At 44.5% G+C, this 22,320-nt stretch overlaps 1 protein-coding gene across 7 annotated transcripts in view; it reads left to right on the top strand.

Moving 5' to 3' along the window:
- Positions 1-22,320, top strand: part of RREB1 (ras responsive element binding protein 1) — a 121,489-nt gene that overhangs the window by 14,319 nt on the left and 84,850 nt on the right. The window contains exon 1 of one of the 7 annotated variants that reach the window (XM_051612419.1): positions 4,236-4,278. The exons of 5 other annotated variants lie outside the window; for them this stretch is intronic. The gene's annotated coding sequence lies outside the window, so the exon portion shown is untranslated. Of the gene's footprint in view, positions 1-4,235; positions 4,279-22,320 lie in introns of those variants that run through there. One more of the 7 variants, XM_051612422.1, reaches the window with a different exon arrangement.

Raw genomic sequence — 22,320 nt, 5'->3', positions numbered from 1 at the left:
TAATTAGCAAAAATGACACAGGGTCACGGTAGTTGCATGGGACCGAGTAACCATCTATTCACGTTCGTTTCAACTGGGACAGTGGCATGAAGAATTTATTTACTGAAGGTCACAGAGGGAGACAGTAACAGAGGCAGAAAAAGAACCCAAATGCTCTAAATCCGGTCCTGTGCCTTTACCATTAGATCGTGCTCCAGTCCAGGCAGATGAACCCACATAAAAACCTTGGTTCGCAAACAGATGACATTCAAGCACTACCAGCATTGTAAAATGTGGCTAGGGCTAATATATTTCCTCTGACTTTCATCTTGAGTGCCTGGTGGAACACCTGTAAGTATTTACATTTTAACATGAGCTTTTGTGCTTGTGAAAGCAGACAGTTTGACAGCAATGACCTCTTGCACAAAAGCCTGAATAAGTGATGAACTTCCAACAAATCCATGACCTGAACTCTGCTGGATGCATATTGAAGGCGACAAGTTAATATGGCCTGTGGCAGCACCAACAAGAGGCCTGGCTCTGTGCTGGACTCTTCTGCTGGAGGTGGTCTGCAACTGTGCCTCTAACCACCGTCCTTGCCCAAAGGCCTGGAAGTAAGTGTGCCTGTACTGACTTCTTAGGTAAGGGTCTCAGGCAAATGTTTGCTGTAGAAATTGCTTCAGTTTTTCCTGAGATTTCTTGTCTGCTCTGCTCTGACTGTGGGTGAAGGGCTTGGTCTGTGTAGCACAGAAGGCAGAAGGGTGGATATCTTTCTTCCCTCCCGAGTGCTGCATTTCAGAGTTTTTGCTGTGCTTAAATTGAATTGAGTCAATTATGGGCAGCTCTGGAGTTGGATGTGTCTGTGCTTCAAGTGTGGTAACCTCTGGCTGTCAAACAGGGAAGACAGCCATGGTACTGTAACCTCTGAAATCACTCTGACCTGAATCACGTTGAAGCTGTGGCTGTGGCGACATTTCCTCAGGACAACCCTGTCCTGGAATGAGCAGTTCCTGGTACCTGCTTCTCCAGTGAAACTTGAGTTCAGAGTGGGGAATGCCCCTTCAAGCTGACAGAAATGCCTCTGAATATGTGGTGAAAGATTTTTAAGTCCTGTGGAGTAAGTAATTCTGCATTTTTCACCTGCAAAACTGAAAACTAGAGGGAGTCCTAATTGTGTCTAATACTAGGCCAGACCAAAAGCCCATTTTTTAGCCCAAGATGCTGATTGATGTTGTGGACTTAAAAAAACAGAATATGGCAAAAGGGCACCTATTAATGATGCTTTCCTAGTATAGTCTACCAGCAATGTGCAGCTTCTGGAATCTCTAGAGCCAAAGTGTTTTCATGTAAGTTCAGTATTTAAGTTCAAGAATCCTTTTTTTCTGAGCTTGTCCAGCAGCTTTTTGAACCTGTACAGACACTTGGGTGTGTTGCGGTGGTGAGTTTTGCAGTTTACCTATGTGTTCTGTTGGAGAGGAAGTGAAAAAACAACTTTCTATGCCTGCCATTTGATGCATCCACTTGATACCATTTAGGACTTACACTATGGGAAAATGTGAGTACTCGTTCACTACTGACCTCCACACCTTTCAGGATTTTGTAGACCTCTGCTGGATTACCTCTGTGGCCTTCCTCCCAGGTTGGAGTCCTGATCTGAGTATCAGTTATTATGTATAAGTTTTTCCATGCTTTTGATTACGCTGTTCACTGACACTTGTTAAAGCTTCAGTTTGCTATGTTAACATCTATCACAGGCACATGCCAAAAGTACTTTATTTGCCTACATATTTATTGCTGTAAGACATTTACTTGGACAGGCTTAAAGATTTCCAGGTGCTTCCAGAAGTCTCCTCTTCAGCAGCTTTTTTGGGAACCTTTCTCAGTGTTGGCAGGTTACAGGCAGAAGATGCTGATTGGTGAGGGTGTTTGCAGGCTCATGGCTCAGCTGCTTCTATTCTGGTTGCTCAAGAATTGCTTGTTTAAGTGGTGCTTTGCTTTCTGCCTTCCATTCCCAATGCACTACTAGTTTCTAGGAGCAGTCTCCACATAATATTACCCCCCTCCCCAGCCTAGAGCATGCCCTGTGTATCTAAAACCTTAGTGAATCCAGCTTACCCAGAGCCAAGGGTCATTTATTTGTCCTTACCTGCTCTGAGGGTATTTCTTTGAGCTCCATTCAAACCAAGTGATACTACCCACAAAAAAGTCTGCCCACTTTCCAGTGCTAGCCCACTTATTTGGGATGATGATGACTAGGATTCACCCGTCTGTTTGGTCTCAGCAAGTTTGACAGGAATTGTTTTGAGCTCTCTGAAGTAAAATGTTTATTGATGTAACTCGACTGTGTTCCCATCCCTTTTTATTTCTGTAGTCTGCCAACCCACTTGTTCACCTGTAGGACTGCTCCATGTTGGTGGACTTGGAGATTCTAATTTTTGCAACCAAAAGAATTTTGCTTCAGTACTACCTGTACCGCTAGTATTTACTTACATTAGATCGCTCCCAGAGTGCTTTACAAATCGATGCCTACAATGCTACTGAAATCCAGCCACTTCTGAAGTGGAGAGTGAGAAAGGAGAGGTTTAGATCAGGTCATGCTAACCCCTTTCTTTCTCTGTGTAAAGTGCTGCACATTCTTCAGTACTGACATAACCTAAAAAAGGAACCATGGCTTTTAAAGCCCTACCTTAACCTGTCTACCAAATGATGCATGTTACTTGATTTGTGTTTAGCTAATGAAAAACTTTATGCCACCTTCCTAAGCCTGGAACGTAGTTGCAAATAATACCAAAGGTGATGCTAGTGATTTCAAATATTTTAGTAAAGAACGCCTTTCACAGGGTGAACTCGGGTTTATCTAGGTTACTTACTCCCTTTATTAGGTCTCTCAGGACTGAAGAAATATAGTGGCCTTAGGAGAAACAAGCTCCATGTGTCACATAGTACTGATTTATAAAGATAATTTTTAAATGTTCCTGTGTATAAAACCATTCTAATAAGTTGTTCAGCACTTACTGCTGTACTCTGTGAATTATAATAGTGTTTACAAGTAGCTAGTATACCTGTTTGGAGAAAAGAGACAGGGGCTGTCCTTTGAAGCTGTCAAGTTGTGGTTGTAGTTCTGATTGTTGAATTCAAAGCTTGTCTTCTATTGCTGTGCTGCTGCTCTACGCATTTAGTATTCTAAATTTAAATGTAGTAGCTGAAAGGCCATGTGAGGACCAAGGAATGGAGCCCTAGCATGGCATATGCTTTGCAGGTGTCTCTCTGCTCTTGGGTGTTAGATTAGGAAAACTTAAAAACTAACATAACGTCACTGCCTATGTGTAAGCACGAAGCTGTCTTTATGTTGCTTTAATTAGAAATGTTTTCTTAACTGCCTTCTTTCTTAGGGTACCTATCCTAAATACTAAAGGTCTTCAGTATCTTAAATGTGTGCTATAAAGTGCTGGGCCCAGAAGCTGATAAGGACTTTTTGTATTTGTCCCTCTGTCTGCTGAAAGTTCAGTTTTGGCTGGATCAGTTCTCTAGTCTGACTTCTGTGCAGCTGATCTAGGTGTGCTGGCACAAGGAGGCAGTGAAGAATACATAGCAGAGAAGGACTTCTGATTGCAATGCTGATAGGAAAGATTGGAAAAGCCCACACAACCATCATTCAAAAAGACTGGTGCTTAAACCATCAGAACCGTCATGTCTTTATAGTGAAGAAGGGGCCAGGAGGAAAAGTAGAAGAAACAAGCGGAATGCCTTTTTGCCAGTTTATTTTTGCAGAGCCCTCAAATCAATCTTCCATGAAAGAAGGGGCATTGCTTACTAGGATGGATCCTGGAATCCATGCAGCAGTGTTGCTGGGTTAATTCCTGCACACAGAGCATATAATCCAAGCTCTGCTCCATTGGTGGGGGGTCTGTTATATCTATCATGGTATGTAGGAACTGCATCTGCTGTGTTGTTGGCTTAGGATCTTAACCAGCTTGGAGGTGTGATGTTGAAAAAACAGTACAACCTTTTTTTATTTTAGTTTTGAGATGCTTCATTTTAAACTTGTGTATTCTTATCTGCATCCACTCCACGGCTGCTATCAGTTCAGTGGGTGTCTCTGTGCTGTGATGCCAGTTAACTGTAAGAGTAACAGGGTTACGTTAATAGAGTCACTTTCTCTTGTCCCCCCTTTTGCTTTTCTCACTTGCTTCCCTGTCTTTCAGGTACATTGTGGTGTTTGCCTTCAAAGGTTGTATTTAAAACCACTTGTATTTAAGGCTTTTTCCCTACACCACCTCAAGGCAAGTATTCTTCCAGGTATGTGACTACAAACAATGCAAAAGGAAAAATCTCAATGGAGATTTGTGTGTGATGTTTGTTAACACTTTGAAGCTGCCTTTTTCTTAAGAGTCTTTTGATATTTAGGTATTTCCTCCCATCTTTCCCCTTTCTGGTGTGTCTTTGCCTGGATAACTAAAAAAATTAATAATGATGTTAGATTAGTGACTTCAGAGTAGTTTCCTTGGTAACCTAAATGTGTATTTGACATCATAGGATGAAGAAGCAATATATAATCTATAGAAAAAACAGCTTAAGGAGGGGTCTCTGGTTTTGTTTTTAATAATTTGTTTACCCCCTCACCTCTAGCAGTTCATTCCTGTTGTACTGTAACTCACCTCCTCTTCAGAGATGCTGATACAAGAGTTTGTGAGGTTTCTCTGTAAGCCTCGTCTCTAAAACCATCTGGGTATCCAGTCATCTTTCATTTTTTTGGTCTTTCAGCAGTCACAGCCCACCAACTTTTGTTTTGGTCGCTGAAGGGGAAGCAAACCATAGGCTTTCCCTGGCATGGGAATGAGCAGCTGGAGGAAGGGGAAGAGCTTTTGGAGAGGTGTTGACTCTCAGTCCAGGAAGCTCAAAATTACATCTGCGAAGATAGTTTTGTCTTCGCCCTTAGCACACATTGATTGTCTGCTCTCTTGATGCAAATCTCTTTATTGCATTAGCTGTGCAAAAATTGTGTTGCTTCTCTAAATCAGGTCTCCTTTAGCTGTGCTTTCTGCTCCAAAATTAATTTCTATATTAAGAGAGTATCTATCTTAATTACACTTGATATTGTGTAAGGAGATCATGTTTCATCATGTGAGATTGTGGTCCAGGTTTTGTTCTGGCTGAACTGGTACAAACTTTGCCGGTGCTGGTGCAGTGTCTTTTGTGGAAGAAGTTGGTCAGCGTAGCCAGGAGCAGAGAATCAGTCACTGCACAGAAACACCAGCTTAAAAAAAAAAATAGTGAAGACTGATGTAGGTTTTATTGGACTGCCCAGGCTTCTGTTACAAGATACAGAACTAGACGTATGCTAAAGGCCAAGTACAAAAACTGCAACAGCGTGTTTCCAAGAATATTGTCTTGTGACAAATGAACGTGGACTGTGAAGCGGCTTTATGGCATCTGCACTCTTGATACAGGCTCTATCAGCAGTTATCATCAGTCACAATAGTCCATTTGTTCTTAGATTTCTGAAGTTATTTTTTATAACTGTTAAGGGGAAGCAGTATGTGAAACAGGGCAGCATGTAGAAAGCTGTACCTCCAGCCAAAAGACACCTCCTTTTTTGAGTCTACGTGTTGCAGCTGTCTATCTCTTGGCAGCAGGCAGCCTCTGTAGAATGTGAGGTTTTAGAGTTGGAGTGTCTAAGAGTGAATTAAGGAGTCCTGAACTTAAAACATTCTTCTTTTCTGCGGAACTTCAGTTCTCACCATCGCTTAGTTATTTGGAGACTTTGTAGGGTTGCTTATTTTCTTTCAGTAACTCCTTGTATTCACAATATGATAAACTGAGACAGGTCACTAACTTCAGTTTTCTGAGTTATTCTACAGTTTGATAATCAGATGAATTGTAGTCAGTTGTATGGATACCCAGCTGGGAGGAAATAAAAAAGAGCATGCGTGTATTTTTTTATGGGGATGAGAGGAGGAAAGGGAGAGATTGCAGTTTTTCACCACGAAACAGACTTCTCTATAAGCCAAATAAATAATGTTGGTTTAGGGATGTCAGCACAGGTAATATCATTTTGGTTTGTGACATGTTTCTGCGTAAGCTATGGGTAGCATCATAACACCTAGGGCATAGTTACACCTTTTAATCTCCCCTCGTTACGTCTGGAAACACAGAGGTTTTTGCAAAATGAGCCAGTGTAGCAGCTTCCCTTCACCAGCTCGGCACTGTGAGTCTGTATTTTGGACTAAGTAAATGCACACTATCGTACCATGCAGGCAAACTGACAAGGGAAAGGTGTAATAACACGTTGTGAGTCTTTTCTATTAAAACCTGTTTCAAAAAGAATACATCTTGTGTTCACGTTACACAGGTGGTGTCAGAGTGGAGGGTGGAAACTGTCCTCGGCACTCCAAGAAACGGGTTTGGAGGGGTAAGCTCCATCCCCCTCACAGACCAAATCCTTGCTTTTTGCTCAGGCTTTTCAGTTTCCCAGCCTGGTCTTGGTAGGTGTTTTTCCTTTCAGCCAAGACATTTGTGCTGCTGAAGTTGTTTCATCCGCACTAGGCAGGTTTTGCACCCTGCCTGGTGCTACTGCCTCGCTGGGCTTCTCTGACTGGAAAAGCTATGGTTAAATCGGTTGTTCAGCTTTTGTGTGCGTGGATGAAGCCTGACTTTTCACTCCATTAAAAAGGCTAAACCTTTCTGAAACAGTTTTAGTGTGCGAAGGCCGTGTGGTGCTTCAGCAGGTTTCTGGTTTGTTGTTTTTTTTTTTTCCTTTGGTTCCTAACTTTCGGTTGGCTTTTAAGTTCTCGTTCTTGGCGAGGCTGGTACGAAATGGAGTGGAAGTCATCCCGGGGAGAGAGGAAAGGGACAAGCTAACCTTGGCACCTGGGGCCTGGCTATTATGTTGCGCTTCCTCTGCGGGGCGGCGCGGGGCGCGGGGCCGCCGGAGTGATGTCCTCCCAGCAAATGGAGGAAGTTGCTCTCAGCAGAGGCAGTGCTGCTGGATCTCCTCTCGCCTGGGGGATGGGGCAGGGTGGTGAAAGAGGGTTACACAAAGCACCGAGGGAGTTGGGAGGTGGGGAGGAATAAAAAACCCAAACCAACGCAACAACCCAAAAATCACCCCTGATCTCTCGGCGGCGGTGCAAAGCTCGAGAAAGTTTTTGGAAAGCTGAGTGCTCTTGGGGAGCGGGGGTTGTTTCCCCCGGCGGCGGGGAAGGTACCACGGGAAGGAGCTGGGGAAGGATGGAGGGGGGCGGCCGCTCCTCTCCCTGGCTGCTGACTAAACAGTTATGTCAGCTGGCAGTCGGCGCAGCCTGGGGATTTGCGATACAGCTCCTGGAGGGTGGGGGTGGCTGCGCGGGGGGAAGGGAGGGAGGGGAAGGGCTGGCCCTGCTGCAGCAACTGCTGCTCCTGCCTCCCCGCCGCGCTCGGGGCAGGGAGGCCTGGCCGCTGGGCTGCGGCGTGACCCCCGGGGAGATCTCCCGGTGATGCCCTAGCCGGGAGGACGTGCACGCATCCGCCAGCCTTGTTTGTTTAAAGAATCGGCTTGGTGCCTCAAAACAGCAACCCCAGCCCACTGGCAAGGCTGCACGGTGCGGGAGAGCATTCCCGTCCGACTGGTACCCATGCCTTCCTCAGCCGCTGAGTCAGGGCCCTCTGGAGCACATGTCTCTGCCAGAAGAAGTCAGAGCCTGTTGCTGGGGCGTGAGGAGCATGCTCCCATCCGAGCTCGGTGCTGCTTGCAGATGCTCGGGGAGAGGGCAGTCCTATGGGACAGCGCTTCCTCTTCCTCCCTCAGCCGGGCTCTGGCTGGAGCTGGTGCGGGTGGTGCAAAGTGCAGAGGCAGCAGCAGGGCTTGGCCAGCACGCTGCCTGCTGGTCTGCCACAGGTCGAGACTTCCCCACCTCAGCACAGCCCGGCGCTGTTAGAAAGCAGGCAGTGAATTCTGGCAGCTGGTCAAGTTTAATGGTTCCTTTCTTGGCCTTGAAGGCAGATGGAGCCCAGGGTAGCCCTTACACAGAGCAGGAGGTATTTATAATGATTCCTTCAGGTCGGTAATGTTCAAATACTATTTTTCTGTGCTTCTTGTTTTGTTTTCCATAAACCGTCTGCTGTAAAATTGGAACAGCCTTGGAACAGCTGCAGCTTTTCACCCATGTGTCCCTCCCCTCCACCCCCCTTGGAAGTAAGTGAAGGATGGGCTGCATGTGAATCACCTTGTATACCTATTTCACTTCTCCTGTCCCAGCAATGAAAGACAGAGAAGGACCCTGTCCTGACAGGCAAAAAGGGTGTGTGTCTCAATTGTTTGAGGTCAACTGAGTTAGCTGAACACAATTAAAAAAAAAAAAAAAAGCAAGCTCTCTTGATGCTCCTTAAGGTACAGCCCACTGTGTCCGAAGCCATGGTTGTGGCTGTGCGAGACAAGTTAATGTGTTAACCTGCATCTTAATGAACATTAAGGTAGATTTTTAGTAATGTTACTCTGACTCAGCTGAGTTACCATGGTTGTAGTCATGAGTGAACCTGTCTGGCCCACATGGACGAGCTTGCTGGAGGCTTTAGTTAGCAGGACAGCACCAGTCAGTGTTTCTAGTGGTCTAATTAAGATGACTTGCCTTTTTTTTTTTTTTTTTTCCCCCAAACCTGACTGCACTATGAAAGATGAGTGAATGCTGTAGAAAAATGTCTATATTGTGATGTGGAAATTTACAGCTCTTGCCCAGGAATTGCTTAGTTGTACCTTTGTGCAGCTCTCATCACCTCAGTGCAGTTCTCAACTGGGTGTGTTGTGCCTGGCACTCCCTCACAGCACACCTGGATGCTCTTTTATGCACAAGTAAAAAGGTAGTGTGGTTTTATAGGGCCTTGCAATCCATTGCCAAGTGGCCTGACAGATGTGCTGGGCTTCTGTCAGTTTGTTTCTCAACGACATAGGTGTCTGGTCGCTGGTATGGGAAGGTTATAAGGCACCAAAGTATCTTGAGTGACGCCTCGGTTTCCATTCTGCTTTAAACAGTCCACCTGCAACTGACCACAAGAACGCCTTGTGAGAGGGTGTTAAAATTGATAAAACCTGAATCCTTAAGTATCTGGCTTTTTCCCTGCTTGTTGTAGGTAAAAGGCTTCTTTGGTGGTGGCTGGTTTTGATTTTTTTTTTGAGCAGAAGAAAAAGTCTTCAGGAGATAGGAGGCCATTTGTAAGTTACTGCTAGGCCAGATGTGCATAGTCTGTTTTTTAAAGCAGTCAAATTGTCTGTGGCTCTATGAAAAAGGAACTGTTTTGAAAGGAGAGGGGTATGTAACTGCTTGAGTGCTTAGGCATAGGGTCTGAAATGCTGAATAACTGTGGTTCTTGCTAACTTCACAAGGGTCGTTTCTGGAAATGGCTCTTGATGCATTGGGTACAAAGCACTACAAGGGCGGGTAAACAGTTCTTTAAAATATTTTGGCACACTGAGAAAACTTCAGTGAGTGCTACTTGGAAACTGAACACTTGACTTTCCGTGGATAAGATCAGTTTAAATAGGTGCGTTTTTCTTCCTTCTGTGTGTATGAGAGAGGGGAACAGGAGGGCAAGTAAAAAAATGAGAGGAAAAAACCTCATTGCTGACTTGGGAGACTTGTTTGACCTTCTGAGCCCTGTGCACTTGTCTGTGGTTTCCAGCCAAAGGCTCTCACTTCTAGAGTGCCTTGCTTCTCGTGCTGAACTATTTTTTGACGCACTGAATGAATGCAATATGTTAACACTCCTGTAAGTCTCAGAATTGCTTGGCTGCCCCTTGCCCTGCCTGCCTTGTGCTGGCTGAAAAGGTACCATTGTTTGTTCTGCAAACAGTGGGTGATGGTTGTTTCCAAGGTGACTATGGCACTGTTGCTGCCCTCTAGTACAAAATAAATAAATAAATAAATAGGCTTTAAACACCTGAGAGCATCCCACTATCACCAGAGGTTGTGGGAGGGAGGAAAGAGGTGTTTGTTAGACCTGTCGGCGCTGGTTGTTACAGTAAAGATGGAGGAAATGCCAGTAAGCTAAGAAGGGGTGAAGCTACAAAATGTTGTTCCAAATAGTGCACGGCTACAGCTATTGAAACAGGTGATTATTTCTAGGGAAGTGTCTCTGATGAGAAGAAATTAAGGTGAATTTAAGGTGTCTCAAACATACCGAACAACTGTTAGTTGTAGTTGGAGTTTACAGTAGTAATATTCTTCTTTTTCACTTAGTTAAGATGTTTTGAAGACTGCTCAAGCAAGGGTGCTTGGACTTCTTACAAGGGAAGCTAGAAGGGAACACTCAGAAGTTCTGCTAGACTTGTAGGCTTTCAGGTTTTTTTGGAAAACAATTATTTGGGGATGAAGTATGCATTCTCCAGAAAGAAAATCCAAGTAGTCAATTCTGTCATGGCTTTTGTGTGTGCTTGGAAGGCTTATGGTAGTCAGAACAGTGACTTGATTTTGAAGTGTCTATGGAAATAGTTTTTCACTCCTCTCCCTGTGCTTGCCCATCTACTGATGCAGCTGTTTAGTATGGGGGGAGTGAGTTTAAAAAGAAAAACAATCCAAGCCTTTCTTTTAATGGGTCATGGATGCTGCTAGCAGAACTTTGCCTCCCTCTCCATCAGGTTTAGTACAGTTCATACACAGGTTTCAGTAAACATTAACCACTTTTATCAGGACTCGCAGCATGCTGAATGGTTAGCAAAGAGCATGTACTGAGAGAGACAGAGAAAATGAACAAGTCCAAGGTCAAAAGGATGGTAGGTTTTCCTTTATTAAAATAAGGGGTGGAGAAGGTTGACAACACTTTGTGGAAGAAGCAGGCCTATGAACAACATGGTTTTTGTCCTTAATCTTTCATCCTGATGAGAATACACAGGGATACTGTGAGGAGGATGTTAACTTTTGATTTTTCTTCTTTTCTCGTGAGATGACCAGAACACACCAGCAGTCCTCGTGCTTTTGCTGCCTGACAGCCTGTACTGTCTATGACTCGGATGAATCCAGAGCAGAGGATGATCTTCCCTACCACTTTTTGCATGTTGGCACGGGCCTGCTCCTACCCAGCATCCACAAAGCTCCCACTGACTTTGCAGTGCAGAGCCAAGCACAGGCAGCCAAGAGGTCAGAGTTTCCTCCCCTCCCTTGCTGCCTGAAGCAGCGATGCAAAGCCATCCTGGTTAGGAGGAGCTGGTTAACGAACTGTGCTTTAGGAGTTTTCTTCACATTTCTTTCTTTTGGGTGACTTGCATGTTTCTTTTATTGCTTTTGAGGGGTGCAGTGTTGCTAATTTTGCTGCAAAAGGAATTGCTGTAGGGATCAAAAAATACTAGATCAGCTTAGCAATGCAAATGAAGTAAACTGCAGGTAAATTAATGAAATTTTTTAGAGTTGATATGTGGAAAAAAAGCATTTTGGAAAGAGCATGTGACCTAACCTAATGAAACTTGCTGAAGGAGCTGATGGCAAAGTTCAAATTTTCAGTTGTGCAAATCAGTGTATCCTGTCCCCCCAAGCTCCATTCAAATAATACTTTGGAAAAAAATGAAGCAGCAGCGTTCACCTGTATGTTTTCTAGAAAAAGAGCATCATTGAAAGGTTGTACCTCATTGGAAAAACACAGATTTACTTAAATGATACATCAAACACAGAATAAATCTAAACCATCTGTGGCTGATCTGACAGTAGTTTGAGAAGCACCCTCTGCTTCATGCCCCTCAAATAAGAAACGTGTGCACACAGTTAAAAATCTCATCTTTGTGGTGACACAGATGATTCAGTGCAGGAAACGAGAGGAATCTCATTCAGCAGTTAAGCATTTGTGGGGCGGGGGTGTGAGTAGGTCATGGTGTTCAACACACTCAGTTAGAAACCTTCAGGCTCCTTTCTCTGTTGTATTTTATACTGATTTAAATTGCGGGCATCAGAGTGAGAGGCAAATCCCATCCTGTTTGTTCCACCTGGATCAGCTGGGAGATCAAAGAGAAACAAGAAGGGACTGTTGTTGGTTTTAAATTGTAACTAAGGGCATTAGCCATCCAACTCAAAAGCCATGCCTTGTCATGGGAGGTGCAAGGGTTCTGCTATCATGTCCCTCTGGAGCTGAGTTGTGGGATGGTCAGGCTGGTGCATGGAGGAGGGCCACCACCAGGGCTGCAGTGGTGGCCTGTGTTCCTCCTCCTCCTGTGGCTGCATGGTCCTGGGGGTGGCAGAGGAAGAGAAGCTTTAGATGCAGGCTTGCAGTTACAGCCTCTTGGAAGATACTGTAGTTCATCTAAGTATAAAATACAGACTGTGGTTTTGGTCTTAAATATTTGTGGGATTTTGCCAAACCACTACAAACAAACAAAGTAAACAGCAGCAAAAAGTGACACATTTCAGGCAGGATTTATTTTTTATTTTTCTTTTGCAAGGTGATGTGGTGACTTGTATTCTGTGACTCAAAGGAAAGACAATTCTCAAGTTGAGAACAACTTTGGCCCTTATTCCCAGTCTTCCCAAAGAGCTTTATTTTGAAATTTTTCAGGAGACTGGCATGTAATTTTCTTTTTGAACTCTGTTGATGTTCTCCCACAGTTTCCCAGGTGTTTTCCCCTCCTTCTCCAATTTTAAAACAAAAACAAACAAAACTTCCTTTCCTAATAAGTCAATTGTGCCTTGGTAAAGTCTAAGGAGGGGGAAAAAAAATCACGTGTGTTACTCAAATTCTAAAATACATTCACTTAGTACTAAGTACATGTTTAATGGGAGCATGTACAGAAGACTATGTATATGTGTAAACTTTTGCCTTTCCTGGAAACTGACTAAGGTATAAAGTCAGAAAGACAATTTTTGATTGCTTTGATGCTTCTGCAAAAGCATTTACTTTTTTATTTGCTCCAACTGATAACTGGTGCTAATTAAGTGTTTTTTCATTCAATTTCATTGAAATTATGTATGCAAACACAGTGCAGACTTTATTGCAATAGCAATCATTTACACTGCACAGCTGGTAAACAAAAACATTAGCATTCATTCTCCAGTGCCTCAATAGCTTCTGCTTAGTTCTTGCCACTGTAGCCAACCATGCATGCTCCCACTGTTTCTTCTTTGATTCCAGGAGTCTCACAAGTTTTGCCTGCTCATAGCACCAAGGTCCCGGAAGGGCTTGCCCTTGAAGAACAACTAATCCCATTTTGCTCGTTTTTGGTTGTTGTTTTGTTTTGTTTTTCAACCTCTGTGGAAAAAAAATACTTGTCAATCTGTGAGACCACAGTCCTCTTCCCTTCTGAAACTGTTGCATTGAAGGTTCTCAGCAGACCACTAGGTGCACCATGGGAGGGAGATTTACATGCATCCCCTCTTTAGACACCCTTGCAAAGGCTTCAGTGCAAGAGTACTCTATTAAATAATCTCTAACACACAAAGTATTTTGATAATATAGTGAAGACACTTAACTCTGTCAACTATTACACAAAATTTCTGCCCTGTCTCCTTCAGCTAGGCTCCCCTTGACTAAGGAAGACAGTCTTATTTCTCTCAAACTATTGTGATCAGCTTTGGTTTGGTAAAAGTTTTTTATTGGCAAGATGTGCGAGAACTCTGTGTTGTTTGAGCACCGAGGGGACAGGGTGGGTGCCCTACTGCAGCGTTAGGGCAGCCAGGAGTGCCTGGGGAGACTTGTTTTATTATTTCCTATCTATCAAGGTCGAAGTTGAGCCTCAATTAATTTCTCCTCTTAGGAAACTTCTCTGTCTCTCCGAATGAACTTCAGTGTGATTTGGCGTTTTTTTGTGTAATTACCAAGTTCAGTAAAACAGAGCAGGTGACAGACATTCATTAATAAGCCATGCTGCTTAGCTGACATTTAAGAGCACTTTTGCATCGACCTATGGGGGTGTCTTGTGTCTCATCTCAGGGGCAAGCAGGATTTGGCTTCAGCAATGCAGGTACCAGATGTGTTTGGGGCAGGTGATGGTGCTTGGCATTTCTGCTTCAGGAGACAGAGCTTCCCAGGCCAAGGGCAAACTGTACAGCACACTCCCACACTGCAGCAGGACCTGGGCATCCATAGCTCCATCTGGGCTCCTTAGTGAGGGATCTTGACCAGATGAACCATCCAGATGGGCTACACATGGGCTGGTGGCCACGAGCCGAGCATCCCCAGTGCAAAGTGGCTGGGGCCTGGAGGGATGGTCTAGTGCACAACGAAGTCTCCGCTCAGCTTGGCTTTAATGCCTGCGTTGTTTCAGTCTTGCAGCTCTTGTGTAGAGTCTTAGAATCAAAGCACTAATGACCTCCTCATTGGGACCCAGACTCTTTAAATTTTTATTAAAGGGATTGTCTGTGCTGACATTTAGCTAGCACCAGATGTTGGCTTTTAGTTACCAGTGTGGAGGTGGCATAGCTAATAAAGGCAAGAGTAAGAAACTTGTGAGAAACTGCCTGTCAGATGCGGCTTTGTGTACTGCAGACTGCGTGATGTGTGTCACTTCTTCCTGGGCCAGCGTTCTACAAGAAAGCTTTTTTTTTCTTTCTTTCCTTCTTCTTTTTCTTCTATACTCTTGACTGGCCAAGTGTTTTCCAAGCACATGTCTTTTTCAGGTGGCCTTGCTCTTTTGTGTGATGCTAGCTAAGGCAGGAAGAGTTCAGAGGTAACTCAGTGGCAGATATGGGGGTTTTCCCCTTATATTTTGGTATTTCTTCTGTGTGTAACCTTCATGTAGAACATACTTCTCCCCCTCAACCTCTTTTCACCATACCCTCCCTCAGAAAATGTCAGCAAGCGATTGTTTCCTTTGCAGAGCTGCAAGCCCCTAGACAGAGGCTTTTCCAGTTTTATGAATGCACCATTTGTTGCCGAGGGCACAACTGTTCGATATAACTGGCTGCATCCCACTCTGCTTGGGACCAGCATGCACTACAGCCAGGCTCTGCATAAACCAGATTTTTGTATTAAATGGCACCATTTTGTCCACAGCAGCAGTCTGTCTGTCTTTTGTGTGTGCACGCGTGTGTGAGACTTGCAGTTTTCAGATGCAAAATATATAAAGAACAGCAGTTCTGCAAAAATACATGTTAGTCAGTGTGTGCACCGTGCTATTTTAAGGCTTATTTTTCTTAGGGAGTTCCTCGTGAGTGATATTTTTTCATTATTTTGTGTAGGCGGGTCGAGGCAAAAGCACATTTTAAAATATTTTATAAAATGGATGCATGGTATAACATTACAAATGTAGTTGCTTTATTGAGGATATAGTCAATTATAACTGAAAATACACGTAGCACTTTGAAAGTGCATGTGCTCATTTATTCCAACCTGGACGACTCTTATGATTTTATGTTTTACTGTATGTCATGAACCCACTGTATATCCCCCCCCCCTTCTTGTTAAGTGGAAACTGTATAGATGTAGCCACTTAAAGATGCGTTGTGCTTTACATTTTTAACTATGTCTAGGAAATGTCATCTGATGTGATTGAAACCTGGTGCTCTTTCTCACCTCTTGCCCCACTTACCCCCCTTCAAAGGTCAGTGTAATTCACTGGTTTTGGCTGAAACAGTGCATAACAGCTCCAGGCTACTGCAGTGGGTCAGGATGTGTCGGGGGAGGGACAATGGCTTCTTTTCCCCATTTCTCGTCTCTCGTGTCCTCTACCCCCTCCCACCAGCAAATACAAACACCTCCAAAGCAACCCCACCAGCTTAGAAGTCACCCAGTCATGCTTCAGTAAAAATACTTCCCATGCTTTATCATTATTGTGTTTTAAGAAATGGGGAAAACTAGAAATGCCTCTAATTTGCCCTGAGTGGAGAAGATGAGGATTCCACACCTCACCCTCCTTTGGGTACCCAAACGAGTCTGAGCATTGGGCAAACTTGCCTGAAACATAATAATCATTCCACCAAAAAGGAATAATAATAAAAAGTACAGTTTTGCAGCCTTTCTGTGGAGGTTTCCACCACCTCCCTCCCCCCCAAGTGCCTTCATATATTCACTGCCCACATAATGTTACCCACGGGATGAGGGTGGGAGGGGGAAGCTTGTTCTCTTTCATGTGACTTCAGCACAGTTAATAATTGTACCAGACTTCAGGCACTCGCGTGACCAAAGGGATTGATCAGTCGTAACTGGACAGAAGTTTTTCAGGCACATCCTTCATGTTTTGGCATCCCAGCAGATTCAGAGAAGAAGCCGGATCTGCTTTCTCTGTGATTGCTCATTTGTTGTGAGCTGGCTAGTGTATAGCGTGCAGAGACAAAGGCTGCCCTGGCCTGAAAAGCCCCCAAAGAAAAGCAGTATAGTAAATACATCTGTAAAACGGTGTTCAAGTTACAAGCTGCATGTGTCTCACGTGCTCGCACTCGCTCACTCCATATGCACCCCCCCACCTTGCTGCCTTAAAAAAGGGATAGCAAAATAGTTTGATTAAATCCATCAAGTGGTAAACTGTTGATATGCTTAAAAAAAAAGAAAAAAAAAAAAAGAGTCTTTGCTCGAGCATATGTTTCCAGCACTTCAGTCTTTTATGGACTGCATACTTGCTGTGGGAGTGGAAGGGGATGTTGCAGGCTTACTTTCAGCGTACTTAGAAATCTTTCCCACAGCATGAAAACTCCCCAGAAAACATGTGAAACAACAGCCTGGAAACCAGGAAGTTTCTGATGCCTAGCACTCATTGCTCTGAGGGATTTGTTGTGCTCTGGAGGTCATGTAATAATCTTTCTTCTTTGTTGGCTTCTCTAAGTTTATTTTACACACAACGGAGGGATATGTGTGTGTTGCTGAGCTTTAAGGGGTCCTCATTTCTGTTGCATGTTTTTGCCCCTGGTTCTTTTGTTACTGCACTCTCATGATTAGTATGTCTGCTGCTTAAAATGGCTACTGAGCCACCACCAAGTTCTTGCCACCGGTTAACAACTGCTTAACCCTGTCAGAAACAACCCAGTACTGCTTTGAGCTGATGCCTTTGTTACTTAGCATGATCTTGGGGCTATCCACTGACCTTGTGAATACTATACACAACAAAGACATAAATCTGCAGTGATGAAGGTACATCCTGATGCTGTGATCACTGCTGCTGCCCCAGCACTGCACTCGGGTTAGATTTGCGTGGTGTGTAGTCTTCTGGGTGTGTGGATTTGGTTTTGGTTTTGGGTTTGTTTTTTTTCCTCTGTTTCTCCACCCCCTAATCACTTTGCATAGTTTTTTGGGTTTTTTTTGGTAGCTGCAGGAGTTGCTAATGTAGAAAAAAGGTGACAAAGGTGGAAAGTTTGGCACTTGAAGGCTGGCAGTCCTGGTGAGTTGGTAAGGAAGACCCAGTTCCCTACAGTAAAGAAGTTGCCAGTCCAGTTTCAGTCTGTGATGGACTTGACATTTGTTTTCTGCCCTCTCCTTTCCGTGTGCCTATATTTGTGCTGGAGTGCCATGAAGCATGAAAGGGTTTGGGGGAGAAAAGGCACTGCAGCTTGGGTCTGGTTGCCAAAAAAACACAACCCTAAAGAACTTCCACCAGAAGGAAAGTTAACCGGAACATACCGCAAAACAGGTTAGGCAGGACACTGAAGCCAGATACAAACTTTCTGCTGTGCTTTAAGGCATCTTCAGTACACCCTCCTCCCTCTCTACACTTTCAGGATTTTCCCCCCCCTCCTCCCCGTTATGAAAGAGTCCTGTGCTGACTGGGTTTGAACATGGGGCAGGCGGATGGTTGCAGAGCTTGCTCGCCTGCTGCCAGCTGTTTCTTAAGAAACAGAGGGTGCACTTGTCTGTGCCCATCATCCCGTTGCAGAGGCAGCGCTCTTCGTGGCATATGCCTGTGTGTGCACCTTCCTGCCCTCCAATGAGTTGCCTTGCAAGCAGTCCCAGACAAAAAGTAGCAGGGGAGGAAGAGCAGCAAGGAGACAGGGAATGCTGGTGGGTGGAGCTTGGAGGGCTGATCTTCCACATAGTTAATCATTGCTTGCAGCATAACCTGTTCCTGTTTTCTGGAGGTTTCACTGGCACCCACTGCCAGAAGCATACGAGGAGTATGTGACAAACTGCTTTCCAAGCAAGATGGCTTGCCTTGCAGCAAGTCCAGCATCTAATGCTAGACATCATTTCTTCCCTAACATGTTTATGCCTAATCATTCAGTAAACATACCATATATAGTCCGGTTTGTGCTCCCTATAACACCCTGCTGCAAGGCAACTTTGCTAGTACCGCACAGATTCCTCAGCTCCTGGTAACCAGCTGGCAAATAGGATGTTGCTATATGTAACGTAAATATTCCACACAACTGGGTTTTTTTACACTCCTGCTTCTAGTGCACAAAGTATGTGTTTCTGATAATGATGCTCTTAAGTCTAGCACTTTGAAAAACAAAGGGAATTCTACAGAACAAGGTGCCTTATCAAAGGATGGACCAGATCCCACATATATATTTTTGTTGCAGAATAAGAGTTCCACTCTTTCTGTAAATATCAGATGGAGCTTATATTTATGAATCAATGTCTCCAGGACTTTTATCTTTCTTTCTTTTCTTCTCCTTTCTCCACTTGAAATGCCTCTTGGCTTATAGGTGATGTGTCCCAGGCTAGAGCTACGATTGACTGAGGACCCTCTCTCTTCATTCCAGCATCTTTTTGTAGAATTTCTTCTCTTCCTCTTTCTCTGTGCCCTCTTTTTGTTTACCTGCTGCTGGCAGGGTTCTGAGCATGGCAGAGGACATGAGGAGCAGCACTGTGCTTGGTTTCACAGCTTTCTTAGTCAGCTGTTACGTATGGTTTGCCTTCAGCTTCACTCCCCCCCTTCATTTTTTTTTTAACATTGTGATATTATTTCAGTAACATTCTGACTCTTTCTGTGCTAGGAGAAATGGTTTGGGAAGAGGGGAGGAAGACTGCCTACCTAAACTGGGTTGGGGTATTTTTGCCTTTTTGTGCCTCCTACTTCTTGACCCCATTCCTTGATGTGTAAGAAGGCGGTGCAGTGGTGTGGACCCCAGATAACCTTGCACAGAGCTCTCTGGCTGTCTGCTCGGTGATGGCTGTTAGTGCCTGATCCAGCAGTTCAGCGACTGGCAACGTCTCCTGTACCACAGAGACGGGTGCTTAATCAGAGAGAGTGCCAGTTAGCTGCAGATCCATACAGGTGAATTTTCTTTCAGTGACTTGCTTCGTATTTAGGCAAGGCTTTCAGAAGGGGAGACTTTGCAGGGGAGAATGTTTGGGTGTTACATAAATGAACAGCACATGCATTTCTTCGACTTGTCTCCCATTGGCCTCGTCAGAGTGAATTATGTCTGACTGCTTGGCACTTAATTGGACCATCCTTCCCATTTCCTAAGCTGATAAGCCCCTCACTGTCTGCCTCAATCAGGCTTCTTTGTTTGAGAAGTTACTAATGCTGCAGAAGAACAGAATAACTACTTGCTGATTTACTGTAACCACGTGAGGTGCCCTGATCAATAAGTCTACAAAGATTCACCGTATTTTCTCAGCAAAATCCTTTCACGGGACTTACTTGTAGGGAAACACCAGTTGCAGTTAACAGGCACTGAAAAGTAGGTGTAGCTGATGTATTTAATACATACCTTGCAATAATTGCATTCGTGTTTAAGTTATCCTGTGAGCAGCTTTATTCTGACAGATCCTAGTAGCTGTGTGGAGTACCACGGGTGTCTGTAGTTGTCTGTCCATCAGGATCGCGTGTCAGAAATGTCTCCCTTTTACCACAAAGCCTTCAGACTGGGACTGTCTGTCTTGATGTGTCTGGACGGTGCCTAGCTTAAAGTGGGTGTTGTCAGAAGGTGAGTAATAAATTATGATTAATTGTCTCTGAGCTATGGATGACTTTATGTGAAAAAGCACTTGGCTAAAGGCTGTGCTTCAACAAGCTCATCAAAATTAACCATGCAGGAGACAGTAGGGAAGCATCCCAAAGGCCTGATTCTTCCACGTCTTGACTGGTTTAGTTTTGACTTCTGTGGATTTACTACATCTGATTGGTGGAAAAACATGGGTCCCTTTGTCTCCAGTGTTAAATGGTATCAGTATTTGCAGATTACAAATGGGCTGAGTGATACAGAATTGTATGCACTAAAAGTAAACACCCTTTTGTTAGATTGCTCAGTAATCTTTTTAATGCAGAGGTGTGGTTGCAGGTATGCATCCTTGTGTTTTTACCATTGATTCTTATGAATGCACAGGAGAGATGCAAAGGTACTAATTCCTGTGTTGATTCTAGCTTGACGTGGAAAAATAATTTTATTCTACACGAGACTACTTGTCCTTTGCTGTTGAAACTGTAAATAAATATAAGTACAAAACCTAAAGCAATAGTGATTTTGAGAATAGTTTCCCTTCCTGAGTTTATGTATTGATTTGAGCAAGGCGTTGTATCTGATTGTACAGTTATTTCTGACACCTTTTGAAAAGTAGGATTCATCCCAGATACCTTCCTTCTGCCCTCCTCATCCTTGGGCTATTTCTGGCAGCTTTCAGGGCCCTAAGCACATGAGCCAAGTATTGAAGGATTTGCTCCTTGCACAAAAATTGCGAAGACTGGGCTTCCTTGTTCTTAAGAAGCTTTCAGAAATGGGGTTTGTCTTGACTTAGGCGTGGGGGATGTAAAACACGCAGAGAAAAGAAATGCACTTCGCACGATGAGCCTGCGTTTGTAGGTACACGCCGGCCTTGGGAACTGACCAGCAGTTCGTTTTCCCTTGCACCTCTGCCGGGGCGTTGCTGGGCCCCGGGGTGTCTGTGCCGCCTCTGGAGGACGAGGTGAGGCCGGTGGCGTCCCAGCGGCCGTTAGGGGTGTTGGGCCGTTATTTGTTCGTTGCGTCTGCGGGACGTGGGAGCGGAGCCGAGGCCCGCTCGGCCGGGCAGGGTCTGGTGGAGAGGCTCCGGGAGGCCATCGCCAGCCCTGGATGGATCACTGGCTCTTCCTGCCCCGGGCTCATCGGCGGTCATCATCACCAGCCAGCCAATGACCTTGCTGTGTACTATGATTTTTTTTTTTTTTTTTTTCCTTAGCATTTTCATTGCCTGACATTCAAGGTGATGAGCGGAAAATTTGCATTTGGATTTTAAAGCATCTGGAAGAGCGTTTGTGCTGTGTATCTTGTCTGAACCTTACTCAGGCTGGTTCAAGACCAGCTAGCAGCCTCTGAGGCCTTGCCGTCTACCGTGGGATCGACTAGCTTCAGTCTTTCTGAGTGGAGGTGATGAGGAAAGAGGGGGAGTAAGTGTCTGTGTCTTAAAAAAGACTTGAAAAGGAAAAACTGGAAAACGAGCAACTACTCACTAGGAGGTTCTTGGGAAGAAAAATGCTGTGTATGTTGTTGTAATCCCACCCTGTATGCATGGTAGCACACTTCTGTGGCTTATGGGAGGGCAACTCTGTAGGCTGCAGTGGAGCCTTAGCAACCGTGAGTGAAGAGAAAGCAGGCGGCAGCCTGGCTTCCCTGAAAGAGCTAGGGGAACATCAGGGATGGAGAAGTTTAGGAAGTGTTTAGCCTCAAAATTAGGGCAACTTGAAAATTAATTAGCTGCTGGGCTTGTAGTGATCTGTGTGTTCATGTATGTATAGGATCTTAAGCACAGAAAGGTTTGGGGTGAGTCTGGAAGGGGTCCATGTGTAAGGAATGTAGTTCTTCTGGCTTCTGAGATAGCTTTTTGTGTAGACAGCATGAAAACAATTGCAAAAACAAGTATTGCAAGACACTTAATGAGATGGGAAACTGGCAGTGCTAAGGCTGTGGCTCTTGGACTTGAGTGATTGTGAGAGAACTGCAGTTTCTTTCTGCTTTATTTTTCCAAGCAAACATTTTCTGACTTGTGAACAACCACAAGTGGAGTTTATCCTACGGGCTTAGAGTCAGAAACCCAAAAACGCATTGAAAAGCTCTCCTGACTTTTGGGGTGAGAGGCTGTGACAGCAGCTGGACTCGAGGTAAAAAAGACACTTAAAATGTTTGCTGGCAGTTCCACCACTGCAGACTGAGACTTGATCTGCTGAGATGTCAAACTCTGTGCTTTCATCACTTTGGACTGGGGGTGACAGGGACTGACCAGACTAGTTTTTAGGGAGCTTAGTTAGCTTCCTAGTTTCCAGGTATAATGAGAGTCATCAGGGACAGGAATGGAGAGAGAATGTAAGTTCCTCTGCATGAAAGAAGCTGGGCTGCCAGGAGAATTTTCAATTGGGAGATCACCAGGCAGCTTTGTTACGGGCCCGGTCTTCTCTTGCACGCGGCTGTACTGAGCTTTAACCGTTTGTATTGAAACACTATGCGTCAGGTGTTTTGCTTCAGGCCACATTTGTTTTGGTTGAAAGAAAAATAAGTAATAATAATAAAAAATCTTTAGCCATTTGTAAGAGTGCAGCTGAGG

The sequence above is a fragment of the Apus apus genome, chromosome 2 (assembly GCF_020740795.1).
Source record: "Apus apus isolate bApuApu2 chromosome 2, bApuApu2.pri.cur, whole genome shotgun sequence".
Taxonomy (NCBI): domain Eukaryota; kingdom Metazoa; phylum Chordata; class Aves; order Apodiformes; family Apodidae; genus Apus; species Apus apus.
This window is presented reverse-complemented; position numbering and strand designations above follow the sequence as displayed.